Here is a 20,882-nt window from a genome sequence, read left to right as displayed (position 1 = left end):
GATAACTGAGGCTGATATCCTCATAACTAGCTGTGTACCAGAGCAAATTTTATTTCTTCCTTCTTTTTTAACAAAGACTCTTTGGGACTCAGTGTAGGACAGGGCTGTTGCTGCAGCAAACATAGCAGAGGCAGAGGGGAGATGTGCATATGTAGCAGTAGGAATTTCAGACCTTCACTTAAATTAAGCTTTTTGACAAAGTGAATGGTGTCAAAACAGAAAAGATTTTCTGGAGATACACAAATGGTACAGCTCCTCACATCTGACTAAAAAAAAAATTATCACGCTATGTGATATTTGCTCGTATGGAGTGATAAATGAAGCATTTCCAAATGGGATAAAATCACAGAATCATAGAATCACAGAATACCTTGGGTGGGGAGGAACGTTAAAGATCACTCTGATCCAACCCCCTGCCGCAGTCTGGCTGCCACCCACCAGCTTGGGCTGCCCAAGGTTCCCATCCAGCCTGGCCTTGAGCACCCCCAGGGATGGAGCATCCACAGCTTCTCTGGACAAACTGTGTCAGTGCCTTACCATCCTCTGAGTAAAAAATTTCTTCCTAATATATAATCTGAATCTCCTCTCTTTTAGTTTAAAGCCATTCCTCCTTGCCTATCACTATCACGGGTAAGGTTTTGTAATGGGATTGAGTCAGGTAGGGTACTGTCGCACAGATGGAGGTATTTAAAACTACGTGACACATAGAGACAAAGACTATCTCAATTCTTTCACTGCCAAAAATGTTTTAAACTGTGTTGATCAAAGTTCTGACATTCCATCACCTATACCTCTGTACCTGATTTACTTATTACTTTTGAATGGTAATTTTAATTTCTCTTTAAGTGTGGTAACAGCTAATTAATTGATATTTATATAATTTATTGGAAACAAAATGTACTGTGTATAAATGATGAATTGTATTCTGCTGACATGTGATTCTTTTAAGAAAATTCAACAATACATCACTACACTGAGTGCAGCATCTGAATTCATAACTTAGGAAACTCATTCACAACGCTTCTGCCTTAGGCGCTGATGAAAGACTGACTGGTAATTACATGAAAGGCATTGTACATACAATCATAGGACAATCCCTGCTGCTATATGAATATAACAAGATTTAGCAGAGAAAACAAACTGCTTTTTAGTTCCATAAGTACATACCAGGTTTTGTTCAGTATTGTCCATGTTTACGCCATCCCTGTTCTCATGTGCTGAAAAGAAAACATTCTAACTTAACTGTATTTTACTGAAAAAAAATTCAAATAATTTCATTTCCTCCCCCCTTTTCAAAAACACCAGATTTTAGCAGAACAAGCTATGACACTGTAAAAAGGATAAATGAATGTTCTGATCTGATTTTCACTGAAACCCTTTAACACTGCAGACCTATGTCTATGGCTGAATGCAATCTGAGCTTACAGACTGTTGCTATTCATCCAATGGCTTTTCCTGAGTGGAAATTAAAGCTGCATACTTTATACTAGCTTCATATTTAAGTGTCAGTTGATAGGCAGACTTATATCGCATTCCATACCACAAGGACAGAAATTTCACTCTCACTGAAATAAAAAAAGAACATGCAGATTGCTCACAGGCATTGCCATTTAACCAGCAAACTGTAGATTTTCTCAGAAAACAGAAGTATTGTATATACCCACCACACAGTTGTAGATATTGAGATAAGTTCTTATGGCTCAGCACAGGAAGGAGATCCTTGATTTCTTCCAACTTATCATTCATTCTCATAAAAGAAGAATTAACATAAAAAACATGTTCTGCAGGCACATACCAGCCTGCTTGATGATTTAGGGCAATTGCTAAGTATATGCAAAACTGACATGTCAATATGCAAGAAGTATTACGTTTTCTTCAAGGGGAACTGACTACATGGAGCAATCTGTGAGTTTCCATATTATTTTTTGACTTCACATCATTCCGGTCTCCTTCTGGAAGCTGCATATACCTACTTTTACATCATTCCTAGAAAAATATGATTTGGACATTAAAGAACATGTTTATACTGAGAGGAATACTTGAAAAGAATCTTTATGTCTCCACCATCTTCAGAAGGAGTACCTGTTGAAAGACAAAACCTGCACAGACACAGGCAAAAAGTGTTTTACAGATTTTGCTTGTCAGTGCTCATGAGTCATCTGCTATGTAATTGTGTAAGTGACACTGAATAGAGTGGGTGGGACAGTTCTGACCTGAGGTAAAAAGCCTTCGTTGGGCATTTTAACGGTGAGTCTGTGAGATCTCTTTTTTGGGAACATTTAGTTAGTATTTAATAGTATTTGATCCTAAACATGAGCATCAGTGATAGCATCTGTCCTATATATTTTTGTTAAATGTTCCCAAAATCTGACAACCCATCTGGCAAAGTACCCATGCACTGAGTCCATATACTGAATTCAAGATTCTGAGCTCTATCTCCAAAGATGATTGGAGCTGTTAGCTTGAAATGGCCTAGAGAAGTATTCAGGCATTTTATAGGAACAGATTCCATATTCCTGTAGACTTCCACAGAAACAGCATTCCTCTGAAACTGTAAATAATTCATTACAAATGTGAAACTTGTGTGGCTATAAAACAGAAACAAACAATGTAGGTTATTTATCATCGGCAAAATAACAACCCTCACATGAACAACATTTGCTGTGCATTTTCCATCACTTCTCCACCTGTTTGAACTGGACAGAATGGGTGAAGCAAAGAGCAAAAACCTGAGTAAAAAGTTATAGTAGAGCCATCTTATTTTTAGGGTATTCAAACACTCTACAATCCATGCAGCTGTCAAAACATTCAGGCATATAATCTGCATTGATCAGGTAGGGCAGAGTCATTGAAAGGAAAACATAATTAAATTAACCATCATATGTTTAACAAAGACTTCATGTTAAAGTTGCTTTTAAACTGCCACATTCTTTTACGATAGCTCTTTGTCAGAGAAAGCCAGTCTCCAGCACTTGTATGCAAAGCACTCCTTCAGTTTATGTCTTTACCTATTTTTATATGCTAAGCTATTTTTGGAGAGGAAAAAAGAATTAGTCTTTTGTGCAGGGGAGACAATGAGTTTGCTATATTCTAAATGCTTTAAGATGTTTTCTCTATACTTTCTGTCTGACCATCTTTAATCCCTATTTACTCTCTATTACACATTTCAAAATAAACAAGAGTCCTCATGCTGCAGTCATCAGTTCAGTTACACTTGTACACGTCTGAATATCATCCACTGTGCTTTTTAGGGGGATTTATAACATTCAGAATGTGCTCGGAAAGTCCTGACTATCTACCTGTGTCCAAACTGTTCTTGCAAGGTCCTGGTTCAGGCCAGGACTTTTTTGCTTTTAGTCATGACCTTAAACACGTAGTTAGTTTCTCACCTTCTCCTTTGATCCACAATGAAATTATTTAAAAATACCTATGTGTTTTTGTCAGGTTGTCAAAGGCGTGACTCAATATTTAATTGATAAACATAGTCTTTAAGATCCTCAGGTGAGTCTGAATGTGCATGCAAATGCTGTTTTCGGAACAGAACAGATTAGCATTTCTTCAGTGTTTTCCAGTGTGCTCATCTAAGCATGAAGCACTGATTTTTGAGTAATCTTTACCCATGGGAAAAGAAATTTGCTTTGTTGGTACTCATGATGCAATAAATGCATGATCATCTGCTATACCTATACACATACACAAATATGAAATTAAAAACTACTCAGATGTCTAAACAGTTACATACATTTGCACAGGTGTGCAATGTTTATGCATATACATGTATGCCATTGGAAAGGGTCGTAGTAATATATACTTTAATTTTCAACTGGATATATTTGGCCCTCATTCTCTGCTACTTCCATTTAAGGCTGTAGCAGTGAAGGGAGATACATGGAGTTTCTGCCCAAATTATATACAGGATAAAGTACTCTATGTTGTACCAGCCAGCTATGCTCCTTCAGAGACTCCACTGTAGTTGAGAATTGCTCGAACAGTCTGTGTTACTTATTTTGCTTGGCACAACCTCCATAGATTGGAGCTGTAAGGAGAGAAAATAGAAAGTGATTTAGGAATGAGCTGTGCTGATCTTAAGTCTCATGAGGACGCCTCACCAAGGAGGGGTGGCACGCTGCAGGACTGCTTGCTGTGGCATAAGCACTAGGCAGATGGACAGGAAACTCAGTGGTTCTGAGATGCTGATCCAAAGAAGGGAAATACTGCCTTACTGTTTGTATGGATCTGGTCCGTCATCTTTAGCATTAATATAGTCCATCCACTGATGACAGCTAGGATGTGTGTCCTTAACTTAACCATTAACCAGTATTGCACTTGCAAGGAGGGAACTCCCAAATTAGTTTCATGAAGAGCACAAGCCACAGATGTATGTGTGCACACAGACATACACATGAAAAATGTGAAGATGAATCTTCTTTTCAGAAGTACATAAATAGTTTACAGAATTGCACAGCAAACATTTCGTACTTTTCTTCACGCAACATGTGATAATGTCATATTTACTGTCAATTTTATTTGATTCTGTGTGACTACTATGCTACCCTTCTGCTTTGCTTTAATTAACGAGGTTTCTTAGCTCAAAGACTGCAACCCAAGAGTTCTTTCAAACTATATTAGGCAGCTAAAATATGAAATTAAAAGAAAACAGAGTTCCGGCCAACAGAAACAAGTGACTCATTTCCTTGTGAAAACACACAAGGTTTATGTTACTCTGGCAACGATGTTCACCATTCCAGAATAAAGTCTCTTTGCTCCCTTCAGAGCTTTTATGTATTCCTCTTGCAGTCTATGTTCCACTGTGACCTAACATTGAACCAACTTATTCAGTTATTCACAAGAGACTGTAAGTTATGCTTTAATTTAGATAGATGCAGAGCCTGCTCCTTTGACAATGAATTAATACATACATACATTCTTTTCCACAGTGAAGATTTCAGATGGGAAAAGTCATTTCTGAAGCAGATTGGTAATCTGTGCCACACCAGAACTGTGTGCTGTCATGATAAAGTTGAACTGCTGGGACTGCATTCACATAACCTTGCAAACAACACATCAGAATTCTAGGGGCTTGTTTTCACAGGGAAGTTGATTAAATTGTATCACATATGCCAAAATAGAGCTTAGGAAAAAGCTCAATGTGAAATCAATTGTTTTTCAGAAGAACACCAATATACTGAGGAAACAGAAATACTACCTTTCAGAAACAACGTCAAGAAAACCCACAAAACCCAAGTTTCTCTAATGCCACAGCTCTCTCAAATATAAAGATATAAAGTAATCTAGCAGTGTGAAAGAACTAAAAATTCCTAGTTTCAAGCCAAAACTATGATTTGGAATTCATTACTGATTTCCTTCAGGTTGTGTCCTTAAAAGATAGAAGACAGTGAATTGCTATGAAACAGACAAGACAAATTTTTTTCTTACATTTTGAAGCTGCTGCCCATGTACTTCAAGATTTCTCTGGAGTTAAAAAAGAATTCTGGGGATTTTGTCTGCTACAGTTCTTGCTTTTCTTGATAGGGAGGTAAACTTCAGTCTTAAAAGAAGCATTTTCACAGGAGGCTGTGCACATTAGAAGTTCTAAAATACTGCGTAGGAAAACTCCCACAGAACACATGATGAGCAGAAATACATTGCCATACACTGCAGTAGAATAGCTGAATTTGAAAGCCATATGTCAAAAAATCGAATTCTATGGCATTTCATAGGTGTACAGCTGAACGGTTTCATTTACCTGTCTCTAACATTTTTGTCACTCACATACAGCTCTGTCACATAAATTTAATCTTGGCAAACTTCTATTAAGGTCCCTGAAAGCTTTGTCATCATCCTCCAAGCAGACAGGGTTTTGGCCTTACCCCTGAAAGCAGAACCAAAACCAGCAAACAAACAAACAAACAGACAAAAATACCCAGGCAAAATGTTATTTTGTGCTCAGATAATGGTAAGAACATCTTCATTTGTGTTCAGAGTTTCTCCATTTTGAAAACATTAATATTAGGCTGGAGTGTCATGCGAAGAAAGCAGAATGTTAAACTGAATTTGGACAAAGATAAATAAAAGCTCTGAAAAACTCTTCTTGAAAAATTAGTGCTCCCTAAACAAAAGTTTCCCAAGAATCACCTGCACTTTTATAACACTTCCTGGGCTTGGCTGGTATCTCATTAAATTACTGATCTTCATGATGACTTTGACAATGAAGCCTAGGATCAAGCTGTGGAACCCACAGCCGTGACTTACTATCTCAGCCAAAAGCATAGTAGAATTCAAAACATGATTGCACATTCTGACCCAAGCCCTTGGCTCTAGTGCTTTCTGCTGAACATTGCTGAGACAGCATGAAGAAGATGGAAGGAAGTCTTAAAGGGACAGATGTTGATTCCCTGACACTGAAAAGTCCTTGACTGAAGCAAAGTTGGAGAAGTTTATTCCGTGCCATGCAGCCCTCATTCTTCATTGTAAGAGATGGATCAGAACTAAAAGGTGGAAAGAAAGCTGGTGCCATATGAACTCAGTTTTCTTTGATGCTGCGTATCTCATGGCTCATCACCCTGTAGATACAGTTCTCATAGTATACTGGTGGCACTTTGAGCACAGCTAAAGAAAACGTTGCTTATATGCATGACAAAAATGGGAATTAAATGGGATAAATTAGACAGGTCAATACCGCTTTGAGACATACAAGCATTCACGTTCCAAAGCAAAAGTTGTCTGCCAGCTTACTACTGCAGGTGAAGATGAAAATTTCCTTTTTGTGTTTTTTTTTTGTGTGGTTCACTGAAGTATCTGGAATAAGTCATTAGCAGATGCAGGCTATGTGTTTGGACCCTGGAGAAACTGCATGTCCCTTTCCACATGGCTGTGCCTCTGTTGTAGCATTTCTGTTTTCACATAGTGACGCAGTGCCAACATACAGATAAGACATGCAGGCAGAAATATTTTGCCTCTCTTTACATATTAATAATTGAAACAAACAAGATATAGCAAGGTCATCAGCAAAAAATGCTGGTTTATGTAAGCGATTAAAATGAAGATGATTCCTTCTTACTGAAAGACCTCACAACACCACGTATTGCCACAAGCATTCTTGGATATTACAATGCATTGAGCAAGTACTACATAATCAGCATGTGCTCCAAATGCTTGTTATAAAATATGCATAAGCTGTAATTGCATGTGAAAGCTGATTGTTGATAAGAAGAAATAATAACTGTGGTTTTGGCCTTGATTCTTAAAAGACATGTCTCACACTCTAATACAATACAGTAGCTAATATAGAACTCCTTATTAGCTTATGAGAAATGAAATAATTCCACCTCAAACTAAATTGACAATCTGTATCTGTAATATATAAACATATTAAAATTGATAAATTGGCTCTAGATTACATGTGCCTAATACATAATGTCGCTTGCTATAAACTCGTGAAACTACAAGAATAAATTTCATCTTAAACTGTCACATATCAGCTCCGTTACTGGGATGTTCCTGGAACACCCCTCTCATAGGTAGGAAGTACACAGACAGCAAACACCACTTGACTGCAGTCAGCAGCAAATGACAACAGCAACACTCTCTCACTGACTTCTTTGCTTACAGCATAAGGTTAGGTGTTACTAAAAATGGCTTGCTCATTGTTTTTATTTTTCCATTCCTTTTTTTTCCAGAGTGTATGTTGTCAAGATAGTTAACATAATAATAATAAAAAAAATTATGTGCCAAACCATTTCTGAGGACTCAGAATAATATACTAAAAAATAAGAAAGACCATGTTGTACTGCAGCTGTCTTCCACATCCACAAACCTTCCTGCATCACTGGTCTATAATTAAACTATTGCAAGAAATAGAGCTGCTGTGAGAACCAGTGGTTATGGCTGGAGAGGAGATTTCTCAGACGTATCTTTCAGTGTGAGGGTAGAGGCATACAGCTAGTATTTATGCACAAGAAGCCCGCACAGGCAGAGAAGAGAGGGCTCCTTCATTCGGATCTGTTTAGCAGAGGAAACAAGCTGCTACATTTTTTACTAGCTGAAGGCTTTTTTCCCTAAGCACCTGGCAACGTTGTTAGGTAAAATAAATTACAATAATCAGCCCTGGAGGTCACAAATGCATGGATCAGGAATGCATTACACATGGGTCCTGCTGGCTCTCCAACCACTTTCTTTCCTTCTTTCTTTGTTTTTTTTTTTTCTTTTTTCTTTTTTTCATTAAAATACTTCAAAGGACTGTTCTCACCTGCAAAAAGAAAAATGGTTCTTTCAACGATCGTTTTTGCTGCCTGTACAAAAAAAAACAAGGGCATTGGGAAATACATTTTTTCTTCCTCTGGTTTAAATAACTTGCAAAGATTGGATGTCAAAAAAAAAATTAAACTAACATGACTTGTGCCCTTCAGTAAACAGTGCCTTGAGTGACTGTTGTATTAGAAGGAAAACACACTTGCAGTTTGTTTAGAAGTGCCATAGGAGTCACAGTAATGACTTTCTAAGCTTTGAGTGAATTTGCTCTTGAAAGAAACTTACTGCCAAAACAAGTAACAACAACCGAAAATCCCGAACTTCAGTTATTTAAGAGCATCAAACAGCTTGAGGTTTTAAAAGAGGTGATGGTTCTTCATGCATTCGAAGGTAAGAAAAGCACTTTGTAAATCAATGTGTGAGTAACAAAAGGAGGCTGTTCGCTCTGAGGACGAACATCAATACTGTTAATGCTGGAGAACCTGCAGCCACCCCTCTATGCTCAGAGACCATGAGCGTAAAGGCTTGGGCTGCTCTGACTGCATATCCATCTGATGGAAGCCAGAGCATGCAGCAGGCATTAGCACTCTGGCATGCCTGGTTTTTCGCTGGTGGTGAGCTCCACACTGTCAAGCAGAAATACTTGACCTGCTTCTAAACTTGCTGGTTGGTAACTAGCTAGTTAGCTAACTGGAAGCAGAGAAACACAAAGTTCTGTGCAGGCTTGTTGCCCTTCTGAGAAGCACTGTCTTTTGGTCGGCCCTCCTACACAGTCAGAACCCATCTGTGGAGCAACTGTTGAGGGTTATCAAGAGAGCTATGCTCACCACACTCTTTGCATGGAAGAAAGGAGACAGCTGGTAAAATCTCAACAGAACAAACCTTAAGCCAGACCAAGCTAGTATTAACCTGGTGTTCACAACTGAAATTGAACTTATGTCAGTGAACAACAGACTAGAACTGGAGCCCAAGGGCACTGCTCATTACTTTGGGATTTGGGGATGATTTCTTTGGTGTTTTTTTCTTTGCTCTGTTTTGTGTTTGGTTGCTTTTATTGGAAATGTGCCTTCATATGGGTTACTCTTAACTGCATGTATATATTCAGCAGGCTGCCAAGAACTGACAACAGCTTTCTGTCTGTGCCCTGACAGCCATTCCCCACTTTCTTCTCTCCTGTGATTTAATGAGTAACTACCACCCGCTCACACTAAATAAAGGGCTAAGTGGGGTAGGATGGGAAGAAAAGGCAGCTCATTGGTTGTACAAATCCCAATATCTCTTGAATGTCTTTTGAGCTGCAGAAGGGGTTCATAGTACTGATAGACACATGAGAAAGGTGAGCAAAAAGACTTTGAAAAAAGGAGAAGATTGAAAAGAATACGTGGGAGAAGAAAGGGTGAAATCCAAGAACCAGGCGAACAGAAAAAGGGAGTATGTGGTGGGGAAGAGAATAATAGATTTGCGTGAGTAGCAGATATATTTTTTTAGTGGTGTACATAATGGATAGAAAGAAGAACTGAAGGAAAACAAGGATCTGAGAATACATTTAAAGTTACGTTAGGTAAATAATGCAAGGAAAAACATGTAACTTAATAAAACAGTACTGAGTATTGCCTGACCCACTCTGACCTGAGTTTAAAAATATGCAGTTTAATTTACATGGACTGTCTTTTCAGCTAGTAAAGGTTCACCCAGGCTGAAGCAATTAATATTCTCCTACAATGTAAACAGTATCAGAAAACATTATTGAGTTAGTAATATCTCAGTTTGCATTCAGACCACCATGATGAGACCAAACCTGTTTTTCACTCATGTTTTTAGAAATATTGAACGTAGACAAGCAATTCCATGCTTGCTATTTATGAATTTATGCTCTTGTAGTTTTCTTCCAATCTGTAAGGTCCTATAGAGTCTTCTCTAAATACGTTGGAACTTCTTTGATGTCCAGTGCCGTATTAGATACTGTTTGTGTCTTCCTGCTCAATTTCTCCCTGCTAAATAATGTGATAGAGGTTTTAAATCACTTAGATCTATGAAAAGTCTGAGTGGGGAGAAGAGGCAGGTTGGATAAATGAACTTTGTCTGTGGGAAAAACATGCTGCTGATCAGTTTTCTCAGCCTTAAACTGTACTTCTTCATTACTTCAAGACTATTTTGGTTAAATTTTCTATTGCACTCGAAAGGGGATCTCTGTACTGCCACAGATGATATATGGGTCTTTCCTAGGAATGAAGGTAAGGGATATTGCGTTTAGAGTTTATCAGTGATTACTACACAGGTTAGACAGACAGCTGGCTGTCACTAGTCAACATCAGTGAGAGGATCCACCCACATAACTAAATATGTATTAAGCTCTTGTTCTGTGAGTCACAGTTTTGCTTACCATAGTACTGAACAGAGGAAAACAGGCAGCCAGGCTTGTTGAATGCTCACCTTTGTGTCCTACAGAACTTCTCCTACATAAATATTTTATTTAGTTTAAATAAAAGAACTTATAATATTTTTTCTACTGTTCCGTTCAAATGGTATTTGGTCTGTAAAATATTGACTGCAAATTCACATCTCGCTAAGCTCAACATTTGTCTTTGTGTGCTTCATTTTATTTTTTCTTTAAAGGATTTTGGGTTTGAGAGTAAGAATGATAAAGTGCTGACATTTATAGGAACATTTCATTATTATCATTTGTATTTGATAAAAATATATGATTGAACTTTACAAATAAAATCCTCTCTTGCTTGAGCAACTCTGGTTTATAATGGGAAGGCTGACATACCATTTTCTGTAGTGGTCTTATTACTTTTAGGAAAAAAGAAAAAAAACAGATAAAATTCCAGCTCAAGATATTTTTCATTTCAGTAACAAGTAGAGAAAAAAGATCAACTAGTTCAGCTATAATCCTGGTATAAGAATCCAGAAATGAATTCCTTTAAAATACATATTGACACCATGTTAACAATTGCTCATCTGTTGGCAGTGATTGATACATGCCAGCTTCGGCTAAATAAAAGACACCTATGCTTCAACTTTTCCTACTTACAATAAGTGTCACAAAGGCATTAAGAATACAGAATGTATATCTTTGATTCTGGAAATGCCCCTTTTTTGAGAACAATGCAAGAAGAGTCATTCTCAGTGTTAGAGTTGTAGAAACATCACTGCAAATACAGAAGGGACAGACAGCGAGCCTTGGTGGCAATATGCAAAATGCATGGCTTCAACTCAGCTTTACCACAGAATCAGGTAAGATAAAATAGGATACGAAAAAAACTAATAAGAGCCCAAGAAGATTCCACTAATGTAAATGTCAGTAACAGAATGATTCTTACAGATATATTTATGTGGATAACACAGGTACTCCTCTACGCAAAAGATTTACTCTGGAATATCTGCCTAGATGAATGCAGCCAACTTGCTGACATGACCTTTTTTGAGCATTGCCACTCACCCATCACGAGTCAGCTCTTTCTTCCAGGTTGAGAAGTTTCCACAGCACATCCTGATCTGTGGTGCAGAATGAGCTTATTTGACCAGCGTGGCTGCAAGTGGCAAAGAGCAACCTTCTTCAGATCTTTAGAGAAAGAGATATCAAAAGTCATACAAATCTGTTTTCCACAGGATGGCATACAGCAGGGATTGCTCTAGCTGAGCAGCTAAGGTTTCTCATTAGCCCAGAAGATAGAAGGCCATGTGCCCAACTTGCAACAGGGTAACATTTGCTGACATAAATACAATTGCAAATCAGAATTTGGCCTAAAACCCCTTTAAGAATAAGAGCCACAAGACCTCCATTAATGTGCCTGTTTAAAAGGTAAGTTATTTTGCATGTTAGACGTGAAGGAATAAATTGAAAGTCTTCTGCTATTTACATTTTACAACTGCTCAAGAAATTAAAGAAGTAATAATCTTAGGTAATGATTCTCTTTGCTCAATTTGAAGTAAATAGCCTTTTTATGTGCCCAAAAATATTTATGCATGTTAATTACATGATGTATAAATATAAAAGACATTGTATTAATCAACTTCTTAAGAAAAGTATACTTTGCTGAAAGAGAACTTTGTCCAGTGATCTCTTTTGTAGTATAAATAGACTTCCATAGCTTAATCATTAATTTGAATATTGAATTTGCATTGGGATGGAAGTCAGTATTTTTCCTTCTTTTAAGATCAAGGCTGATTCAATCACAGAATCCCAACGGAATAAAAATATTATTTAAAAATATTTAGAAATCAGGGGAAGCCCTTTGCCATTTATATCAAATGATGGCAATTGAACCACTAGATAAAGCAAGAAGATAAAATAAGAAAGAGATGGATAACTCATTTGAACATGTCTATCCAGTTGTCATCATTATTATAACTTTTGAACATTTTGTGTCATTCATTAATATTTAACCAAAGAATGAAAAAAAGAGAGGATCTGTCACTACATGTACTGTTTAGATACAGAATTGAAGTAGCTCCAAAGTAAAAAAGGATTCAATATCTGGAGTCTAAACAGGCTTTTGTATATTCTTGAGTGAGGAGTATAATCATGAAGGGACAGTATCAAGATGTTTGAGAAGACGGCATCAGACTCTGGATATCCTATGCTCTTGGGCTCCATAGATCTCCCAAGAAATCTCTTTTTCATGTAATTAACTTTTGGTCAAAAACTGTGGTTCGCACTTTCCCAGTAAATGCATATATATCTATATATATGAAAACATATGTGTGAGTATGTGTAAGTGCATATATATAAGTACATTTGCACATATAAATATGCTTTCATTTATTGTTCTTGTGCATCCTACCATGGTTAAAAGGTAAGATATAAGGAAGGTAAGGAAGGTATAAGGAAGAAGTAATTGCTCTTTTGTTGGCTAGAGTAAAAATTTATTGAACAAATTTTACTGATCTTTGGAATTACTCATTCTTTCTTGTATGTCATACATTCAAGACATGCAGAACATCTGTAGTATGACTGGTCGAGTGGGGATGAGTCCTGTATCTTCCTTTAAATTATTACAACTTCAAACACTCAGTATGTTACAAAAACATGTCTCCAGTTCGTTTTTACAACTTGTTTTATGTGTCATGGAGACTTTATTTCTTTATTATAGAGGAAGAAATAGCAGAGAACAAAGAATTACAGTCAGATTAATAAAATTACACTATGTAACGTTTTGGCTAGGTTAAGGTTGGTCAGATTTACTCTGCTTATTTAGCCAGTTCATTTCATGTCTCAGGTTATAGTAAAATGATACTACAATCTTTACAACTGCTACTCTGAGCATTTCCCGCTACCCAGCAGCAGGATGGCCGTCTGGCCAGTCTTTCATCAAAACAGACCTACAGCACTTTGTTTACATTACCAACCACACGGACCGTAACAACAGCCTATGTCAAAGACGAAGATCCAGCAACATCATATTATACAGCTTCAATACATTCATTTCAAGTATGTTTCCTTATCAAAAAGAACTCTTTATAGATGCAAGAACTTCATGTGCAGATTTAAAAGATTCTGTGCTGTGGAATGGCTTGGCCCAGGTTTTAAATTTCCTTAAGTCTCTTCTAATCTGGTGGGAACTTCCTCTGACTTGTAAATAGCCTTCGAAAATAGTTAGCATTCTTTGGCAAAGATACAAAAACAAAATAGCTTGGGCCAAGCCTTCAAAGCGTGTGTACACTTTTGCATGGCCTCACTGAGGACCCCATATACGTGATTCTGACAGCTCATCACAATGTCATGAGAGGAATGGATGCCTGCTTCACATTGTTAAAGAACGAGAAGAAATACAGATCCTACTACCTTTTTTAAGGACAAAAACATAGGGAAATATGACACAACCTCTGAGGTTTCTACTTGCTGTTTGCAGGAACATAACAGTGCAATGCAACGCCTCCACTGACAGCTGTCTAAGATATATTACATAAACACATCCAAGACACAAAATTCCCTACTTTCTACTATAATTTTAACTACTTCATCCCACATACTCAGTACATTGCATGCATGATTGTGCAAACTACAGAGACAGCAATGTTGTTAAGAACTTTCAGGACCTTTAGGTCTAATGCATGAGGAACATGCTTTGTTTCTTATGCTTAATTCAGCAAATAAAGTACTCAGTAATTCATTCAGGACAACAAACATCTGATTTTACTCAATATAAAACACAAATAAAATTTAAGATGGTCTTTCAGATTAAAAAAAAAATAAGCTTAATAGAGTAAAATGTATATGTTTTTTGCTAAAAGTGTTGCATTACAGTGGAAATCACTAGAAGTTGCACTATGGACCAGAGTTTGTAGGAGACTCTCCTCCATCTGAAGAGTTACAGAGCTCATGGAAAAATACACATTCAGAGTCCTGCTTTGATGTTAGACTCCTTGCTAATCTGACTGAAATGGCAAGAAAGCTTAGGGTCTCCCAGGTTTGCGTCAAAGATATAAAGCATAAAATAAATGTAGTGTCTTTCCTTTCTCAATGAGTGATATTAATGATTTTTCATTATCTAAGAAGTAAACTTGGTACCTAGATAAAGGTGGGAATACTGTTGGCCAGGCATGGTGCATCTCTGTAAAATGAAAGTAATAATTAGGGATGGGATTTTAACTTTTAATCCATTCACGCTGGTACTTTTGTGAATTTCAGCAGTAACCAAAGAATGAAGCACTATGAATCTAGAGTCCATCTGCTTACAGCAAAACTCCTGAAGGGCATGAAATATACTTGCAAAATATGTAAACTCTTTCCAGCGTTTGAAGGTGACTGGGAGTAAGCCAGTGTAGCTCTGCAGAAACCTGCTGATTTATACTAGTGGAACTTAAACTCCACTGGAGGGGTTTTGAACGTGGAGAAAATGAATTTTGTATTACATAGTCAAATTAGTCTTGCAAACTCTACTGTTTTTGTTGCAGTGTTTCCATCACTTCCAATTTCTTTTGAGACGTGTGATTCAACTACGAAAATTAATTTTAGCGTCAATGTTGGCATAAACAGCTGACAAGTCTATTTTAAAAGTTTCATTTGATAAAATGGCTATAGTTGACTTTATATTAAAGGATCACAGAAAAAGTTGTGGTTTGAGAGACTTTGTGTTCCTTTCCCTGATAAAATCAGCTTAATTTGATTTAAAAATATAAGAGTTTACAGAGTGTTAATGGGAGCTAAGCATATTTGGGAAATAACTGAGCAGTTATTCAAAAGACACTTCATCACTGTGTGCAATTTCAAAGGTGTATCAGCTGGCGCTGAGAACTATAAAATTAGAACCACTCTGTGAACACTTTATCTAAAGTATGTGATGACTCTGTCAGTTAATTTGCTTTGGGCAGTGGCCCAAAGCCTGTAGCTTCCTCTCCCTGACCGCGTGATCCTGCTACCAGGATGAAAAAAGATTAATGTAAATACTATGCACCTTATTGATTGTAGATGAATTGGAATAAACTGAGACCATGAGGTAGAAGGATGTGAGCTGATATACATAATTACCAAAGGGGAAAAAATGGCAGAAATCAGTGGAAAAAGAACATATAGCAGAAATATGTAAAAGAAATCCATATGCTTTTTGATTTGTGGTAAAGAGTCTGAGTGGGAGACATTTCTATTCTGGCAGAAGGAGACTGTGTTTGATAAAATTATAAGAGAGTAAGGAAGAATTTTCTCAATCTCCCACTCACTAGAGGACCAAATCCACAGAAATCTACACTTGGTATCCCAACAGAATATAGCACAAAGGACTGTATGGTGCAAACAATCCTCCTTCTGGAGGGAGGAAGACGTTACGTTACAGCCTACCTGTAACATTTGGTTAACGTTCTTTACTGGAGAGCTAAAAGGAGCAACTCAATACCATGAATTTCTGAAAGCATCTTGAAAGATTTCTTTAGAGAGAAGTTGGATTTCATTTCTAGCTTAATCTGTTCATGTTTCCATTTTTAAAATCCCTTGGTTATTGCTGAAGAAAATTCAGTTAATAAAGAAGAATTGTAGTAAAAATAGCAAAGAATTTAACTTACGAGTTACAAATCATAGTACTTTTGCCTTTAACCTTCAAGAAAAATGATATCAGCCACAAGAAGACATTTGCCTAGTTATTGACTCTTCCATGCTTTCAATTCATGGTTCAAAACTTCCGTAAGCTCTTAGAAAGTCAAACACAGGAATAAATTGTGTTTAAAGGGAAAAAAAAAAAGGGGAGAGGGAGATTATGAATCTGACTGAAGTCACTTTATTTGCTTTGGGATTGTTTTTCCATGTCTATATTCTGCCTGCTAAATGTAGGGGAATGACTGTGGCTTTGACAAGTTCTTTCTTTGTTATTGCTTTCCACTTGTTTGTTTGTTTTTCATTCTTAGATAATATATGCTCCAAAATAATGGGAAATTTCTATCTTAATTTATATACTAATGCCTACTGAAAAACTTTTCACAGAATCACAGAATTGCAGAGGTTGGAAGGGACCTCAAGAGACCATCAAGTACAACCACGCTGATAAAGCACGTGCCCTACAATAGGTCACACAGGTAGGTATCCAGATGGGTCATGAATATTTGTATGGTTTGTTTCACTTTCCCTAAATCAGTGGCTGTGTTGTTTCATTCCTTTCACTCTCTTCACACAAAAGGATTTGAGGATTTGTTGTAATATTCTGCCCCCAGGTTTGTACTGTAAACACTGCACTAAGTTGATTCTAGTTTATACACAACAGATTCCAAAATTTGTGTCAGCAGAGCAGATACAGAAGGTTAAAACAACTGCATACTGCTGTTACCACATACTTATGTTTTTTTGTTGCTTTCAAAATATATCTGAAATATTGTTAAATACATTTGAAAGTATATGCCAAATACATATAAGTATTTAATTTAATTTATTTATTTGTTCATTTTGGTAAACAGAGACACTGGTGTGCAATGAGGATGAGATTTTTAGATGCGATGCCCCTTGATTTCAAACTTCAGGCCCTGAGGCCTTGCTTTTCATTAGTTCACAAGATGAAAGCTTTCATTAATTTACAGAGTCATTGTGTTCAGCACATTTAAACATCTGTCCCCTTATATGCTCTTAGGAACTGAGGCATTCCAAATGAAGTACATTATAGTCAGAACCCATTTGTCAAACATGAGCTGTAGCTCTCTGCACATTAAGTTATAAGCAACATAAGTTATTGTTAATTACATGACCTTCTTGTACCAATAACATCAGTCTCCATCAGTGTCCAGCATTCTCTCCCACTGTCTCTCACATCTGACCTGCTCCTTCCCAAATCCTCTCGTTGACCTTCTGTCCCTCCAAATTTCTTCTTAAGGATGATGTAAAAAGTGTGTCCAGTTTACACTAAGATTGTTTTCTTAGAGGTAGTATGAATTCATTCTGCACACAAAAAGATTCTTAACATCCTCCTCCCTTACAGAAGCATACCTCAGCCCAGGGCTGCCTCTCCTGCCCCAGGCCAGCACCAAGCAGCGATCGGCTCTTGCCTTCTTGCCTGCACCAGCTGCTGGCTGCCAGATCAGCTCCTGGGGGCCAGGGGCATCTGAGCACACCAAGCTGCAATCGGATTGACTTTCAGCCAGCTGGGACAGGGGGAACCACAAATGCTTTAAAGCCTTCACTTCCTCTTCCATTTTGCAGTCCCTTGCCAAGGGCAGCTCATTTAGTCTGGGGAATCTAGCCACAGGAATCTGAAGTCTATTTAAAGTTGAACATTTGTGAAAGGATAGTGATCCTAATTTGATCTTAACTCAAGCACATTTTTAAGTTTGACTTCACTAGAGTCCAAGCCCACAGAGTTTTAGACTCCATAAACAAACCAAGGATTACTACATGCTATGGTAGAGTGAATAAAGTACTTTTTTGAGAGTGTAACTGAACTAATCCTGCAGTTTGGATTCATAAGGAGTTTGCAGTTGTTTTCTGTTACTCTGGAGCTAGGGTGGCTTTAGGTTTGTTTAGAGGCCACACTGGGAACTTCAAGAAGAAATCCCCATAGCTATTGCCTTCTACTCCAGCCTCTGGAGTATTTCCTTTTCACCTTTTCTGAGGTGGGAAAAGGTCAGGGAAGTTAGCTTTTTATTGGTGGTACAAATGCACTCTTAAGCTTGGGCTGATAAATATAAAACACTGAACTTGTCCTTACAGTGCTCAAGAGGCCCTCAGATTTAGTTCTAGCAGAAAAGTTGTAAAGAATTGTGAGCTCCCTTGATAGCTAACTTTCATGACATGACTGTATAAAAGAATGTTTTAAAAACACAAAACGAACTTTTAAAACTTTCCTTCAGTTAAATCACTAGAATGATACAATAGGCAAAATCTCTTAGTAGAATAAAAGTCGCAGAATTAAAACCATAGGGAGTCTTCATCTGATTGCTCCTCAATAAACTGGTCTGCATTTGATTATTTAGTTTTCACTATGTTTATTAACCCTGTTTTATAATGCCAAACAATTTGAAGCATGTAAAAAACCAATGTACTTCGTGTATATCTTCTAAAATTTAAAGGAGGTAATTACCCTGTTAAAGTTACTTGCAGTTTTGTTTTCTGAAACACCTTGATTTTCCTCCAATCATTTCCATTTTTTTGAAATAAAGTATTAAGCCAGAAAAATTACTTAATTAATAAATAAATGTCATTTCAGTACTATGTCAGAACCGATACCATACTAACTTACAGTGTAAATACCTTCATATCTGTGCTTCACTTAAAAAAAAATAAAATCTGGACTCTGTTCTCGAAAGACGAAGTAACATGGTCTTTCCAGACAGTATTTCATCAGTTCTCAGGTCATTACAGAGACAGCCTCTTTGATTAAATGCCTAGTCTGGTGGTGTTCAAACACCAGATAGTGTAACAAAACAAATAGCAGTAAAACCATCACGAGTGGTGTTAGCATTAGCACAGATTTCTAAATACAGAAGGAAAGCAAAGTTGATACTTTGCAACTGGCAAACAAACACCAGTTGTTTGTGAAGTGTGAGATGATTACAGACAGCTGAAAAAAAAATACAAATATATCTCCATTGCGGGATATCGGGAAAAAGCTTGAACTTTATCATTAGGGTTTTTTGATGAGCCAGCTGGCTACTGATCTCTTTCTATTATAAGGGCAATCTCATGAAGCAACCATACTTAGATGAAAATGTTCCTATAAGGATATTTAAGAGAAAAGGCTCCAAAAGTGCAAACAGCTATAGCTTGCTTCTCTTTTATTTCCATCTTCTTCATTTCTCTAACCAGACTTTCCTTTGATGTTTTAAATGACTTCACCAAGTGACTGCATAAATTTGGCTGTATGGGATGAGAAAGACTTTTCAGAGTGCTTGGCTGCACTGACCACTGTCTCCACGGTTGTAACTCCTGACTGCCTCAGGGAGTAACACAAACAAGGAGTAATGCTAAAAGGAGAAGAGGGCTGCAGAGCCTGAGCCTCTCTTACATTGCTCATTGTGGTCAAGGGTACATTGTACCCTTTTCTTTCACTGTCTAGAAAGCCCATGCTTCATCCTCAGCCTCAGAGGGAAAAACAAAATTCTAGGAAAAAGAAATTCTGGGCTCTAATGACCCAAGTAACTTAATAAGCAGTTATTTCTTTCATGGTTGCAGTAGATCAAGTAGAAAAGAGATACTGTTTTGACATATTACAGTTTTCTAGAACAAAATAAAATGCATAGAGGAAGATTTAAATGTAATTTGAAACTTCTGTATATAAAGGCAAGCTATTTTTATTTTATACAAATTCATAAAAACTGTCTGAATCTCAGTGTAAGCAGTGCATTTGCTGTAAAGTGGGTTAGCCCATTTCTGGATTGCAGTGATTGTTCCAAGTTCATCAACACAGAAATATTGGCTGAGAAGTAGCAGTAATGGAAAGTGTAGAGTTTCTTTTACGCTTTTCCCAAAATAACATGAAGAATATAAAATCAAACAGGATTATCATTAGCTATTCTCTACCATAAACGATCTTTCAAAAGCTAGCACCATTTACAATCAATATTTCACAAGAAAAAATAATTTTTAAAGAGAAACATGATTTGCAACACTGCAAAGTTAATGCACTGTTCCAGACAAAGCCATGCACTGTGGGGTCTCACGTAAAGTGGGAAATATTTGGCTATGGTTTCACCCTTCGGCCTTGATTCAGAAATCTAACCCAAGTGTATAGACTGCTCAGCCTGGGACTTCTACACCAGTTGGATTCAATAGCATCAGACGTTCGCAGCATTTAAGAGAAGATAAGGAAGCAGGTGGTGGAATCTGAGGTGTGTGTGTTGTGGGGGGTGTGACAAGAGAAGGAAGATACTACAGAGGAGAGTTAAGATTTGAAGAGACTGCACAGCAGATGGGTTGAAATGTATTAATTAAACTTAAGGCCCCTGCAAGGGATTCTTTCAGCTTCTCACTACGCCCTGAAGAGGTATCCCCTCTGGTTTCCTGAGTTCATATCCTCTGGAATATGAAATCCCACCTCCGACTCCTTAAGCCCTATAGTCCCCATTCTCTATCACCTAAGCAACTTCTGCTTTCCTTCTTTTTAAAAAAAAAATTGCGGTGCTGCTGGGAAGGAGCTGTACTAGACCAGGGCTTATTGCTGTCCTTACTGCAAAGAAACAAAAAGAGCTGTGCAGAGGTGGACTTTCTGGCTCTG

At 37.4% G+C, this 20,882-nt stretch overlaps 1 long non-coding RNA gene across 5 annotated transcripts in view; it reads right to left on the bottom strand.

Moving 5' to 3' along the window:
* The window catches only part of LOC110399710, a 124,195-nt gene that overhangs the window by 806 nt on the left and 102,507 nt on the right, over positions 1-20,882 (bottom strand). For 2 of the 5 annotated variants that reach the window (XR_002439370.1, XR_002439371.1), the window contains exons 5-6: positions 3,939-4,036; positions 1,168-1,217 (exon numbers count right to left, since the gene is read on the bottom strand). This is a non-coding gene — a long non-coding RNA (uncharacterized LOC110399710). Of the gene's footprint in view, positions 1-1,167; positions 1,218-3,938; positions 4,037-11,695; positions 11,819-20,882 lie in introns of all 5 variants that reach the window. The other 3 variants (XR_002439369.1, XR_002439372.1, XR_002439373.1) reach the window with 3 other exon arrangements.

This window comes from Numida meleagris, chromosome 5 (assembly GCF_002078875.1).
Source record: "Numida meleagris isolate 19003 breed g44 Domestic line chromosome 5, NumMel1.0, whole genome shotgun sequence".
NCBI lineage: Eukaryota > Metazoa > Chordata > Aves > Galliformes > Numididae > Numida > Numida meleagris.
The sequence above is the reverse complement of the archived record's forward strand: the minus strand, read 5'-3'. Positions and strand labels throughout refer to the sequence as shown.